Source organism: Phyllostomus discolor, chromosome 10, assembly GCF_004126475.2.
Source record: "Phyllostomus discolor isolate MPI-MPIP mPhyDis1 chromosome 10, mPhyDis1.pri.v3, whole genome shotgun sequence".
NCBI classification, from domain to species: Eukaryota; Metazoa; Chordata; class Mammalia; order Chiroptera; family Phyllostomidae; genus Phyllostomus; species Phyllostomus discolor.
In genome coordinates, this window is record NC_040912.2 from 52,290,480 (window position 1) to 52,303,994 (window position 13,515).

Here is a 13,515-nt window from a genome sequence, read left to right on the forward strand (position 1 = left end):
TTGGTCCAAATGACCTTCATTTCTCATCATAAATCAACACACTGATAGTTTTGGTGCTCATTTAGTTTTTCAAACGCTTTAGTTTTTCAAAAGTTCCTCCAGCCTGATCACTCCTGTATACTAAGTAGAGTTTCTGATTTAGGTACTCCTCTGTGAGACCCTGTCCTAATCTAGTCAACCTGTCTAATTTCACCTCTATCATGTCCATATTCAAACTTCTACATGACACACCAGCATGACAATTTGAACAAATATAATCCATTTTCCTCTTCATCCTTATCTCTCTAGTAGTCTAGTTAGATTTATGGTGTACCCTAGTTACTCATTCATTCAGCATTTACTAAGAATACATGATACATCCACTTTTGGGCAATGTACTATGGAAGCCAATACTGACCCTGCCACAGTGGGTTTTGAACCCATCTGAGTCATGTGTAACCATTAGGTTTGTTTAAGTAGATACTGGTAGCCACTAACAGCAGCTCACTGACAGCTAATCCTCCACAATTTTGGTTTTAAAGACAGAAAGTCTCAGGATGAGTTCTATCACCCATACAAATGTTTGTTAGATAAACATGTTTAGCAATCAGGTACGTAAAAACCATTATACAACCCATTCTGTGAGTTCCACAGAGAACTAGCTCTCTGTTCTTCAAGTGATCTGTGAACATCTTGAATGGAAAGTTCAGTGGAAACAAATATAGCCATAGTTCCAAGATATCATTTAGTTTACTTGATAATTGGCAGCAGACAACCATTAGCATTTAAAATTGAGACTGGAATCATATCCCAGCTGTCGTCTTGAGGGTTTGTTGGTTCATGTAAGGTAAGGGCCTACCTAAAGTAATTCACTCACTCGACATGTCTCAAATGTCACTTGTTTAACTAATTTAGCCATTGTTAACATTCTTTACACTAATGATGTAGCCAATAGTTCCACCAACACAAATTCATTTTGGTTGCAATTTGTAAATTACCAATGTGCCTACTTTAGATTGTACATAAAGATAGCTGTAGCCTCTGGATAGCTGTGGCCTTTCTGATTAAATGTTAGCTGACCTCCCTTTGAATGTAAATTCCTGATTAGAATAAGTGACATCCCCGAGGGTGTAAATGAAAGTTAACACACATATCCATTTACATCATGCTGTCTGTGTCAAAGTTTTTTTAAGTAAATTATAGACTTTATAGCACAGGGTTTTAAGATATATATGGTTTTAATACCATTTCAGTTTATTCCAAATAGTATTAAAGCTCAGGAAGAAGAACTTCAGAAGAATGGAGTTTTGGACTCTTCCCTGGAATGATTTATATTAAAATACTCCTTAATGACAACTCTACTAAGAAAAGGAAAAACATTATTTTAAATTTATTTAGCTATCAATCTATTAGTTTTTAAGTTTAAACTGGCAGGACTAAGAGAAAGGCAGAGTTTCCCTAAGGGTAAAAACTTCTGTTTTATAGAGTAAATTAGCCTATTTGACACGAAAAGTCTGTAGGGCACACCCTGGAAATTTAAGATGGAGGCCAATAAAGAATTAAATTACTCTGCATTAAAAAGTCATTAGGAGGCTCCAAGCTTGAGTGGGAGTTGAGATGGAGAAGTCAAGTTATGGCTGAAAGAAGGTACTTGGAGAAATGGAAGCAAATGAAGTCTGGAGGGTTGAAGGACCCACAAAAATTATCTGCAGCAGAGATGACCTCTCTAACTCTTAGCACAGCGATGTCTAACATTCAGTTTTATGTGGTTGCCAATTCTAACCTCCCTGTATGTAATTCACTTCTGTTAGCCTAAGCCTTCAATAAAATGTCTGATACCCAAAACAGCTATGGTTAGTGATCCTTTGAGAACATGAAGAGAGGAGGGGTAGACATGGATTAAGGAAGTTCAGAGAGAGGACAGCATCTCAGGCACTGACCAATGAATATTGATTTCTCACTGAACTCAATTGACCAATTGAGAACTCAGAAACAGCATACATATAGAGTCGGAGGTGATCATGAACTTGTACAGTACTACTGGGAATCCTCTAAAATATACAATCTTATAATACTCCCTACAGTACATGCAGCATAGGTTGGTGTCATTGTACTTCAGATATTAAAGCGACGGATAGCCCCAGGAGACTGGAAGACATCTAGACCTAGAAGTTGATATTATGTAAAAGCAGATCCAAATCTAGGATGCATCTCTTGACATTGATCTGATCCATTTGTTACATTTTCTCTTAGATAACTAAACAAATTGAACTTACAGTAGAATGAGAAAAGTTTCATCCAATATTGACTGTTCCCAAAGCAGGGAGTTTATTCAAGGAATTTGCATTTATTCAACTGAGAAAATGAATTGTTTTTTTTTAATTGGAATTTTTTAAGGAGGCAATATTCTTTCTATGATTAAACTATGTTCTTATTCAAAATGTTTTTGATGCCAGAGTGATCTGGTGTTTAAAACAAAATCATGTCATGAGTCATAGCTGCTATGCCTCAGGCCCTATCCAGTACCATGGGTCTGGCTTGGAACTAAGTGTTGAAGGCACATAGAGAAAAAGACATTTACTGCCACATTTAAGCTTCTTTTAGCAGAAAGACAAATGCTGTTGCATTTAATGAAATCTGTTTACTCCTTTTTCAACCTAAGCAGCCTTCTAAAACTTAATATGATGACTTTAAGATCATAGAATACACATTCCTCTGAAATATATCCTAATGAGCTTTTTTGGGATGCAGATATTCTAGGAAGATTCAACCCTAGAATCTGATTCTGAGGAGGATATATTTGTCTTTGAGACTAAAGTTTATTCACAAACAAACAATTCCTGTGCATCTCCTCTGCACTCCATCCAAGATGTTAAAGCAGTTCTCTAAGTCACTGATAATTTTGGGCTTTCCATTGATCTTCTTTATGTGTTAACATATCTAAAAACATTAGGCTGTGCTTGTTTTTTGTTTGGACTATCTGATTATCTTTATCATATAAGTACACGCCCAGTGTGTTCCTATGTATTCAGTATCCAGACAATGTATCCAGTCAGTATCCAGACTAAAACGGAGGCTTATTTGGCTTTCTGAGATGTAGTATAATCCAGACAATGCCAGGGCAGTTACTTTTGTGGTGTGGTGTACACTGGATGGGGTAGGTATTAGTTACAGTCTGGAGGAAGATTTAACATAGTAAGTCTGAGAATGTAAAGTTGTGACTTTTCGGAGAGAAATGGGCAGGCTGGGAATGATTAGAGAAAGAAAAGGGGTATTTGTGATAGGATATATAAGCAGGTGTGTTGCTGCAGAGGGTGCAGGTGAAGAAGATGCAAAGTAGATAATTCATGTTCTGATCTCGCACCTACGATTTGGTGTCAGACCATTCTGATGTCCTCTTTTATTTCCACGCCATCATATAAATAATGGTTCATGAATCAGATTTTAATTCCAAGACCCACTATTATTTACCATGAATCTTTATGAAAAACATGTTACCTCTCTTACTCTCAGTTCCTTCATCAGTAAAATCAGTATAATCATGTTAAGCAAAGATTTTGGTCAGATTACTATATTTCGCTGAATGTAAGATATGATTGATTATAAGACAGAATTATTTTATTGCAACTAAGAAAAGGTTAAACCTCTGTCAATTGAACTGATGTTAGAGCTATTAACATGTGAAATCTTGGAATCAATGAGATAGAAATATTTAATGTTAATGAGTTTTACAAAACATAAAGTACCATACAGATATTTATTATTTATTTATTGAAATGTACAATGGCATGAACCTGATGGATACACACAAATGATGAACTTTCATCAAATTTTGGCTCATGAGAATCCCATGAGAAGGTAGCAACTTTATGGAATACTACATTAAGGTTTGTATCATAAAGGTGGAAATAAATTCAAAAGACAAACATTTTCTTATAAAGCAGCAACATTATGTACCACAAGTGAACATTATATATGTGTTAGAACATAAATATATAAGGTCTATTACATATAAGATCATACCATTCAGTTCTCCTCCAGAGAAAATGCAAGAGGTGAGATTTAGAGCAACAGGTTTTGTTACATTCACTGTAAAAGTTGCAATGAATTGGGCACTTCTCAGTAAGCCAGAGGAGGTCCAAAGGACAGGAAGTCAGTGAATAAAAAGGAGAATCACAAGGGAGGAGTTTGAAAACTGGGCAGGGAATGTTCTTGAGTAGGGAATGCTTATGGGCTGAATTGTGTGTGTGCCCAACTGCCACTTGCTCCAATTCATTATTGAATTATTAACTCTCAGTACCTCAGATTGTGACTGTATTTAAAGATAGTACCTTTAGAAGATAAGTAAGATAAAGAGAGGTCACCCTGGCTGGGTAGCACAGTTGGTTGGAGCATCATCCCATATAATAAAGAAGGCCGCAGGTTCAATCACACTCAGGGCATGTATGGGAGGCAAATGATTGATGTTTCTCTCTCTCTCTCCTCTCCTCCCCACCTTCCTCTCTCTCTAAAATCAATAAACATATCCTTGGGCGAGGATTTTAAAAAAAGATAAATTGAGATCATATAGATAGGCCCTAATCCAATATGATGGGTGTCATTATAAGAAGAGAGGATTAGGAAACAGATATGCACACAGGGGGAAATAGTCACCTACAAGCCAAGGAGAGGGGCCTCAGAAGAATACAACCCTTTGATTTTGGACTCCTAACCTCAAGAATTGTGAGAAAATAAAATTCTGTTGTTTAAGCCATTCAGTGTATAGTACTATGTGAAGGCAAAGCTAATATAAGGTCATTGTTCGATACTTCAAAGCATTTAATTTTAACTGCCTTCAGGTAATCATATCAATATTAAGTTTGTGTCAAATAAAGCTTCAGGGCATTAGACTTCCGGCCAAGATGGAAGTGTGGGTAGATACACTTTGCCTCCTTGCACAACCAAAAGGAGAACAACAAATTTAAAAATAAAAAAAACCAGAACTGCCAGAAAATTGAACCGTATAGAAGTCTGACAACCAAGGAATTAAAGAAGAAATATTTATTCAGACCAGTAGGAGGGGCGGAGACAGGCAGCCGAGGTGGAAAGGATTTACAGCAAGGCAATGGCTGGAGGACCAGGGCAGGCAAGGAGGCAGCTGACAGAGTTGGAGCTCCCACACTTGCATGCAGATAAACTGGGAGAAACCACTGGGGAACAGGACAGATCATGCAACCCAGGGCTTCAGTGCAGGGAAATAAAGCCTCAAAGCCTCTGACTGAAAAAACCTGTGGAGGGTGTGGTGGCAGGAGAAACTCCCAGCCTCACAGAAGACTTCATTGGAAAAGCCCATAGGGTCCTAGAATGTACACAAACCCACCCATGCAGGAATCAGCACCAGAAGGGCCCAATTTGCTTGTGGGTAGTGGAGAAAGTGACTGAAAGCCTGCTGAGAGCTGAGCAAGTAGCATCTCTCGGACCCCTCCCCCACAGACAGTGCCACAACACAGCAACATGGGTTGCCCTGCTTTGGCAAATATCTAAGGCTCTGCTCCTTGCCATATAACAGGCATGCTAAGCCAAAAAAAAAAATGACCCAAATAAAAGAACAGATCAAAGCTCCAGAAAAAGTACAACTAAACGATAAACAGCTAGCCAATCTATCAGGTGCACAGTTCAAAACACTGATAGTCAGGATGCTCACAGAACTGGTTGAGTGTAGGAGCAAAATAGAGGAAAAAGTGAAGGCTACAAAAAGTGAAATAAAGGAAAATGCATAGGGAACTAACAGTGATGGGAAGGAAACAGAGACTCAAATCAATGGTTTCGACCAGAAGGAAGAAACAGACATTCATCCAGAACAGAATGAAGAAATAAGACTTCAAAAACATGAGGAGAGGCTTAGGAACCTCCAGGACAATTTTCAACATTCCAGCCTCCAAATCATAGGGGTGCCAGAAAGAGAAGAGGAAGAGCAAGAATTGAAAACTTATTTGAAAACATAATGAATGAGAACTTCCCTAATCTGGCAAAGGAAATAGACTTCTAGGAAGTCCAGGAAGCTCAGAGAGTCCCAAAGAAGTTGGACCCAAGGAAGCACACACCAAGGCACATCATAATTACATTACCCAACATTAAAGGTAAGGAGAAAATCTTAAAAACAGCAAGAGAAAAGGAGACAGTTACCTACAAAGGAGTTCCTTCCTATAAGACTCTCAGCTGATTTCTCAAAAGAAATCTTGCGGGCAAGAAGGGGCTGGAAAGAAGTATTCAAAGTCATGAAAGGTAAGGAGCTACATCTAAGATTACTTTATCTGGCAAAACTATCATTTAGAATGGAAAGGCAGATAAAGTGCTTCTCAGATAAGGTCAAGTTAAAGGAGTTCCTCATCACCAAGCCCTTATTATATGAAATGTCAAAGGAACTTATCGAAGAAAAAGAAGAAGATCAAAAATACGGACAGTAAAATAACCTCACAACTATCAACAACTGAACCTAAACAAACAAACAAACAAAAACACTTAAGCAAACAACTAGAACAGAAACAAATCATAGAAATGGAGATCACATGGAGAGTTATCAGCTGAGGATGGGAGGCAGGAATGTGGGAAAAGGTACAGGGAATAAGTAACATAAATAGTAGGTACAAAATAGACAGGGGGAGGTTAAGAATAGTATGGAAAATGGAAAAGCCGAAGAACTTATATGTATGACCCATGAACATGAACTTAGGTGAAGAAATGATGAGGGGGCACAGGGCAGAAGGGAATAAAGGGGAGAACAAATGGGACAACTGTAATAGCATAATCAATAAAATGTATTTCAAAAAAGCCTCAGAGAATTATCATGTGGATAAGCTGCTGGCATAGTCCCAAATTGGCTTTTTAATTCTCAAATACAAAATAAATACGAAAAGAGAATATTTCCCTCTACCCTTAATCATGAGTAATATTGGTAAGAAAATAAGCCTCTATGGCATTTAACCTCTTATGTAATGGCTGTGTTTAAAGTGTATTTCATAAAATATAGAGTAGTTAGCAAAGTTACCTGATGAGGTGTTTGATAGCTAAGTTCCAGTTAATATTTGTGGGCTAACTTTAGTCTACAGCATTGGCTTGCTCTCATGTTTAAAATGGTATCCTTTGATAACACCTATCCAACCTTTTTTGGAGGAAATGGTTTGGATGATCTTTTAAATTTCAGGTTTAAAATTTGTCAATTTAATATTAGAGGATTCGGCTTCTTCAAAATTTCTTTTTTTATTTTTAGATCTTCATCTGAGTATATGTTCATTTGAGAGAGAGAGAGAGAGAGAGAGAGAGAGAGAGAGAGAGAGATGCGGGTTGGAAACAATAATTTGTTGCCTCCCGCACATGCCCTGAACAGGACTGAACCCTAGGTATGTGTCCTGACTGGGAATTGAACCCACAAATTTTTGGTGTGCAGGAGGATGCTCCAAACACCACCTGGCCAGGGCAGGATTCTATTGTCTTTTTTAAAAAAAAAAATCTTCACCCAAGGCCATGCTTATTGATTTTAGTGAGGGGGAAAAGGAGGGAGAAAGGAGGATACAAACATTGATGTGAGAGAGATATAGACTGGTTGCCTCTCATTCATGCCCTTGGGACTGAACCCATAGTCTAGACATATGTCTGACTGGAAATCAAACCCAAGGCCTTTTATTTATGGGATGACACTCCAACCAATTGAGCTGCACCAGCCAGGGTTCTGCTGCTTTTTAATGTATTCTGTTTACTGTGCTTAATGTGAAGGCTATGGGATACCTGCAATTGCAAATATTAACATTCAGATATGTAAATGCTATTGTCTGTGTTTAGTTGTTACAAAACTACGATTTCTTAACATCCAAGTCACTGTATTGGACTGTTAAAATAGTCCTCTTTGATGCACTCTTAGCCTGCTCTTCAGTAAGATATAATTGTGCCCATAGTGGAAGATGTGTTGGAAGTATTCATAGCAGGATATACTTAAAGTAACTCATGTTGAATGGAGTTACATTATTAAGACTGCAAATGTGGTGAAAAATTTGTTACAGTGTTCCCTAACAAGTTAGATCTCTTATTTGGAGGGATGACTATGATTTTCCATTTATTATGAAGTTTGCCTTTTATATCAGTAATCGAGTAAAATAGATAGCAAAAGATGTCTTAGATCATAGTTTTTCAGAATAGCATCAGAAACTTTCGAACATAGAGTTATCATTTGCTCTGGCTAGAACACAAGAAATAAAATACCACAGGTTTTATTTTGGTATATGGTTTGCAGCTAGTTATTCAGTAAGCAGTATATATTCAGTATAGAATTGAAGGACAAAGTTAAGGAAAAGTAAACAGTCTAGTTTTGGACGGTTCAGAAGAGTGGATTTAGAAGAAGAGTGCAATATAGCCAGAAGGTCAAAATTTACATATCTCAAAAAAAAATTCTACTCACAATACAAACCCAAACCAAAAGCTATCTAGCACAAGGACCTTAGCAAGAGATGTGAGGAATTATAAGAAGCAAATAAAACTTAAAAAAGAAAAGTGAATAAGTGAGAATATTAGATGGGTAACAAAATATAGTAAAGATATTGATTATTTGCAAATTAATGCAATTCTAATAGATTTACTAGTAGTGTTTTTTTTTTTTTTTGGTGCTTTCTATTCCCATGGCTCCACTTTTCTGTAGATACTAAATTTTATAAAAGGTGCATGTATATTTTTTAGTAACAGCATACAGTTGTTCATTTAGGGGTCCATTGTCATTGCTTGAGACTGCAGGGCTGCTATTTTGCACATTCATTTCTGAGAGTGCTGCATCTATGTGAACAGCACTCTTTGGAGTTGTACAGTGTACAACCTAAGCTGTTGTACAGGGTGATCTGCCTGTTTCTGCACATTGAGATTTTTGATTTTGCCTTTTTCCTACATCCAAGAGAAGTCTCTTACTCTTTTTGTTTAAAAAATAAAAACTATTTATTTTTAAGATAACTTGCCTTACCTAAGAGTTTATATCACCAAGTTATAGAAGCTTCACCAGACTGAAAACAAGATTGTTGTAAAGCTCTGAAGGTATTTTTACAGCTCTCCATTGCTTTAATGAAAAACCAGCACTCTGTATAAAGAACTTTCTGAACCCTAGACAAAAGTCTTTGTCAGAAAGAGAATTTAAGTGTTGCTTGGAAAGCCAGTCATTAGCTACCCTTCGCTTAGCCAAATTAGTAGTGGCAATGATGCCAACTGTTTACTGATTGTGCTATAAAAAGGACTGATTTTGGTTTTAAGAAACTGTTGGAATCATTAATTTCTGTGAGTGAATATGTAATTCCTTATTCCTTTACAAAATTTAAATGTACAATAAATTGTAAAATTTTTGTTTTACTTTTATTAAGCTCTCAACAATGTTTGTCTCATATTTCTTTCAAATAGCAACAATGAGTCTACATTGAGCACACTGCATATATTTAATGCCTTTCTTGAATAGAATAAGAGATTTAGCTGAGTGAATACACTGTTTCCTTAGTAATTCTATGAAGAAACAAAAATGGCATAGGAGAATGTGTTTAACTGTTGTCATAATAAGCAAATAAAAAACTGAATAAATGTTGCACATGAGAGAGACCCAAGGTGGTGGAGAAATAAGTGGAAGGTACATTAACTCCCTCTCAGGACCAGTCTGAAATTACAACTAAATTGTACAGAAATCATTATGAATAATGAACTGAACACTAGCTGAAGAGAAGCCTTATAACCACAGATAGACAGAAGAAAACACACTACAATGAGACTCATAGGGAGTAAAGAGGAGGCACAAGAAGGCTGGATGGGCTCCCATTGATGGCAGCTGAAGTTCCAGAAGGATATTTCAGTGGCCAGGGGTTTCTGCCTGAGAAATGTGGGATCTAAACCACAAGCTAGGCACTCCAGCCTACAGCACCAGAGCTTAGAAAGGAACCCAGAAAACACCCAGCTGTGAAAAGCAACAGGGTTTCTGTTTGCCAGGGAGAGATGGCTGTAGAGACAGAGAGCCTCTTAAAGGGCCAAACAAAAAAAAATAGTTTGTAGTCACTTATCCTGGGATACAGCAGAGGAGAGCAGAGTGTACTAGAGACTCATGAGGAGAGTTTGGGGCTAGTGGCTGTGGGGAGAGAACTAAAGGAATAGCCTCCAGGATCTCTTTGCTGAAATCATTCCCCATACTGCAGAGGCCATCTTTCTTAGGCAGAGCAACTCCTCTCCAAGTAGCATCAGCCTGAGGGGAAGCAATAGCACCCTCCCCCCCACACCCAGGAATACCCTGTGGAACTTAAGGTGACTTGAGGCTGTATCAGTGATTAGTTTAACAACTAATACATATTTCTGTGAGGGTTTTAGACTTTAGTGGACCCACTCCCAAGTCCAGTGCTGATAAAAGCTAGCCTTGGTGCCCAGCCTGGTTCTTTCTGCACATATCCAGGCCCAGCAAAGAGAGCCACAGGCTGTGAATCATTGACAGCTCCAAACATGTTGCCCAGGGCCAATCACACACAGAGTCTGACAAAGGTCTCTATCAGAGTCTGCAGATATACCTAATACATAGAAACAAATACAAAGAAGCAGCCAAAATGGGAAGATAAGGAAGCAGACCCCAAATGAAATAACAAGAGAATTTTCCAGGAGAAAAATATCAGCAAAACAAGCAATTTATCAGATAGAGAGTTCAGAATAATAATTATACAGGTACTCAACAGCAGGGAAAAAAGACATAGAAGCCATATAAAAAGGGCCAGTCAGAAATAAAGAATGCAATATCTGAAATAAATACTACCCTAAAAGGAATGAACACTAGGTTAGATGAAGTTGAGGAAGGAATCAGTGATTTGGAAGACAGGCTATAAAAAGATAGCCAGGCAGAGCAGGAAAAAGAAAAAATAATTTAAAAAAAAGAGAGCTTAAGAAACATTTGGACAACATGAAGCACAGAAATACATGCATCATGGGAATCGCAGATGGAGAAGAGAGTGAGCGAGGGATTCAGAACCTATTGGAAGAAAAAATGACTAAAAACTTCCCTAATCTGGTGAAGGAAAAAGACGTACAAGTCCAGTCTCAGACAAGCTCAGAGAGTACTAAACAAGTTGGACTCAAAGATATCCTATACCCACACACATCATAATTAAAATGACAAGGTTTAAAGACAGAGAGAATACTAATAGCTACAAGAGAAAAGCTTTTAGTTACTTACAAGGGAACACCAATGAGACTGTCATCTCATTACTCAACAGAAACATTTCAGGCCACAGGGAGTGGCATGAAAATATTCAAAGTGATAAAAGCAAAGACCTACAACCAAGGCTACTTTACCCAGAAAGTCTGTCATTTAAAATCAAAGGATAATAAGAAGCTTCCCAGAGAAGAAAAAGCTAAAGGAGTTTAACACCAAACCAGTGCTACAACAAATGTTAAAGGGCTTGCTTTAAGAAGAAGAAAAAGAAAAACAAAAAGAAAAACAAAAACAGAAGAAAACAATCTACCAACAAAATAGCACTAAATACTTACCTATCAATAATCACCTTAAATGTAAATGGCTTAAATGCTCCAACCAAAGACATAGGATAGCTGAATGGGTAAGTAAATAAGACCCATATATATACTGCTTCCAAGAGGCCCATCTCAGACTGAAAGATACACACAGACTAAAAGAGATGGAAAAAGATATTTCATGGAAATGGAAAGGGAGGAAAACCTGGGGTAGTGATACCTATATCAGACAAAATAGACTTAAAAACCATGGCTATAATAAAAGACAAAGAGGGACACTACATAATGATAAAGGGAATAACCAAACAAGAGGATATAACCCTTGTAAACATTTATGCACCCAACTTGGAACACCTAAATATATGAAGCAAATCTTGATGGATATAAAAGGACAGATTGACAGAAATATAGTCATAGTCGAGAATTTAAACACCCCATTGACTTCAATGGGTAAATCTTCTAGACAGAAAATCAACAAGGAGATAGTGGCCTTAAATGACATGCTAGCTCAAATGGGTTTAATTGCCATGTTCAGAGCATTTCACTCCAAAGCAGCAGAATATACAAACTTTTCAACTGCACATGGAATATTTTCTAGGGTAGACCTCATGTTTGGACACAAAGCAAGTCACAGTAAATTTAAGAATGTTGATATCATATCAAGCATCTTGTCTGACCACAAGGCTAGAAATCAATTACAAGAAGAACACTATAAAACACAGAAAGACATGGAAGCTACATAATATATTAGTAAACAATGAATGGGTCAACAATGAGATCAATGAAGAAATTCAAAGATACCTTGAAACACATGAAAATAAGAACAAAACAATATAAAACCTGTAGGACACAGGGAAAGCAACCCTAAGAGAGAAATTATAGTATGACAGGTGTGATTTGAAAAACAAGAAAAAGCTCAAATAAACAATCTAACTTTACACTTAAAGGGACTTGACAAAGAACAGCAAAGTCTGAAGTGGATAAAATGAAAGAAATAATAAAGATTGAGCAGAAATAAAAGAAGTAGAGTCTTTAAAAAGATACAAAAGATCAATGAATCCAAGACCAGTTTCTTTGAAAAGATAAACAAGACTGACAAACATTTAACCAGACTCATCAAGAAAAAAAGAGAGAAACCCCCAATAAATAGAATAAGAAATGAAAGAGGAAAAATAACAATTTACATCAAGGAAATACAAAAAATCATAGGAAGATATTGTGAACAACTATATGCCAACAAACTGGACAATCTGGGTAAAATGGATAAATTTTTAGACACATACAATCTTTTAAAACTAAATCAGGTAGAACAGAAAATCTGAATAGACAGATTACACCTATTGAAACTGAAGCAGTAATAAAAAAACCCAACTCACAATAAACACAAGCCTTAGACTGATGGCTTTACAGGTTAATTTTACCAAACATTCTGATAAGAACACCTTTTCTTCTCAAGATATTTCAAAAAATTCAAGAGAAACTAAGGCTCCCATGCCCATTTTATGAGGTCAGCATTATTCTAATTCCAAAATCAGATAAAGACACCACAAGGCAAGAAAATTATAAGCCAACATCCTTGATGAACATAGATACTAAAATCCTCAACAAAATATTATCAAATTGAATACATCAGTGCATCAAAAAGATCATACACCATAGTCAAGTTAGATTTATTTTTGGAAAGCAAGGGTGGTACAACATTTACAAATCAATAAATGTGATTCACCACATAAAAAATGAAAGATAAAAACCATATGATCATATCAATAGGTGCAGAAAAGTTGTTTGCTAAAGTGCAGCAACTATTTATGCTAAAAACTCTTAAGAAAGTGGGAGTAAAGGTAACATACCTAAACATAAAATGGCCATGTGTTACAAATCCACTGCCAGCATCATACTCAACAGGCAAAAACTACAAGCATTCCCCTTAAAACTGGAAACAAGACGGGGATGTCTACTTTTGCCTCTCTTATTCAACATGGTACTGAACTTCCTAGCCACAGCAATCAGACAAGAAGAAGAAATAAAAAGCATTCA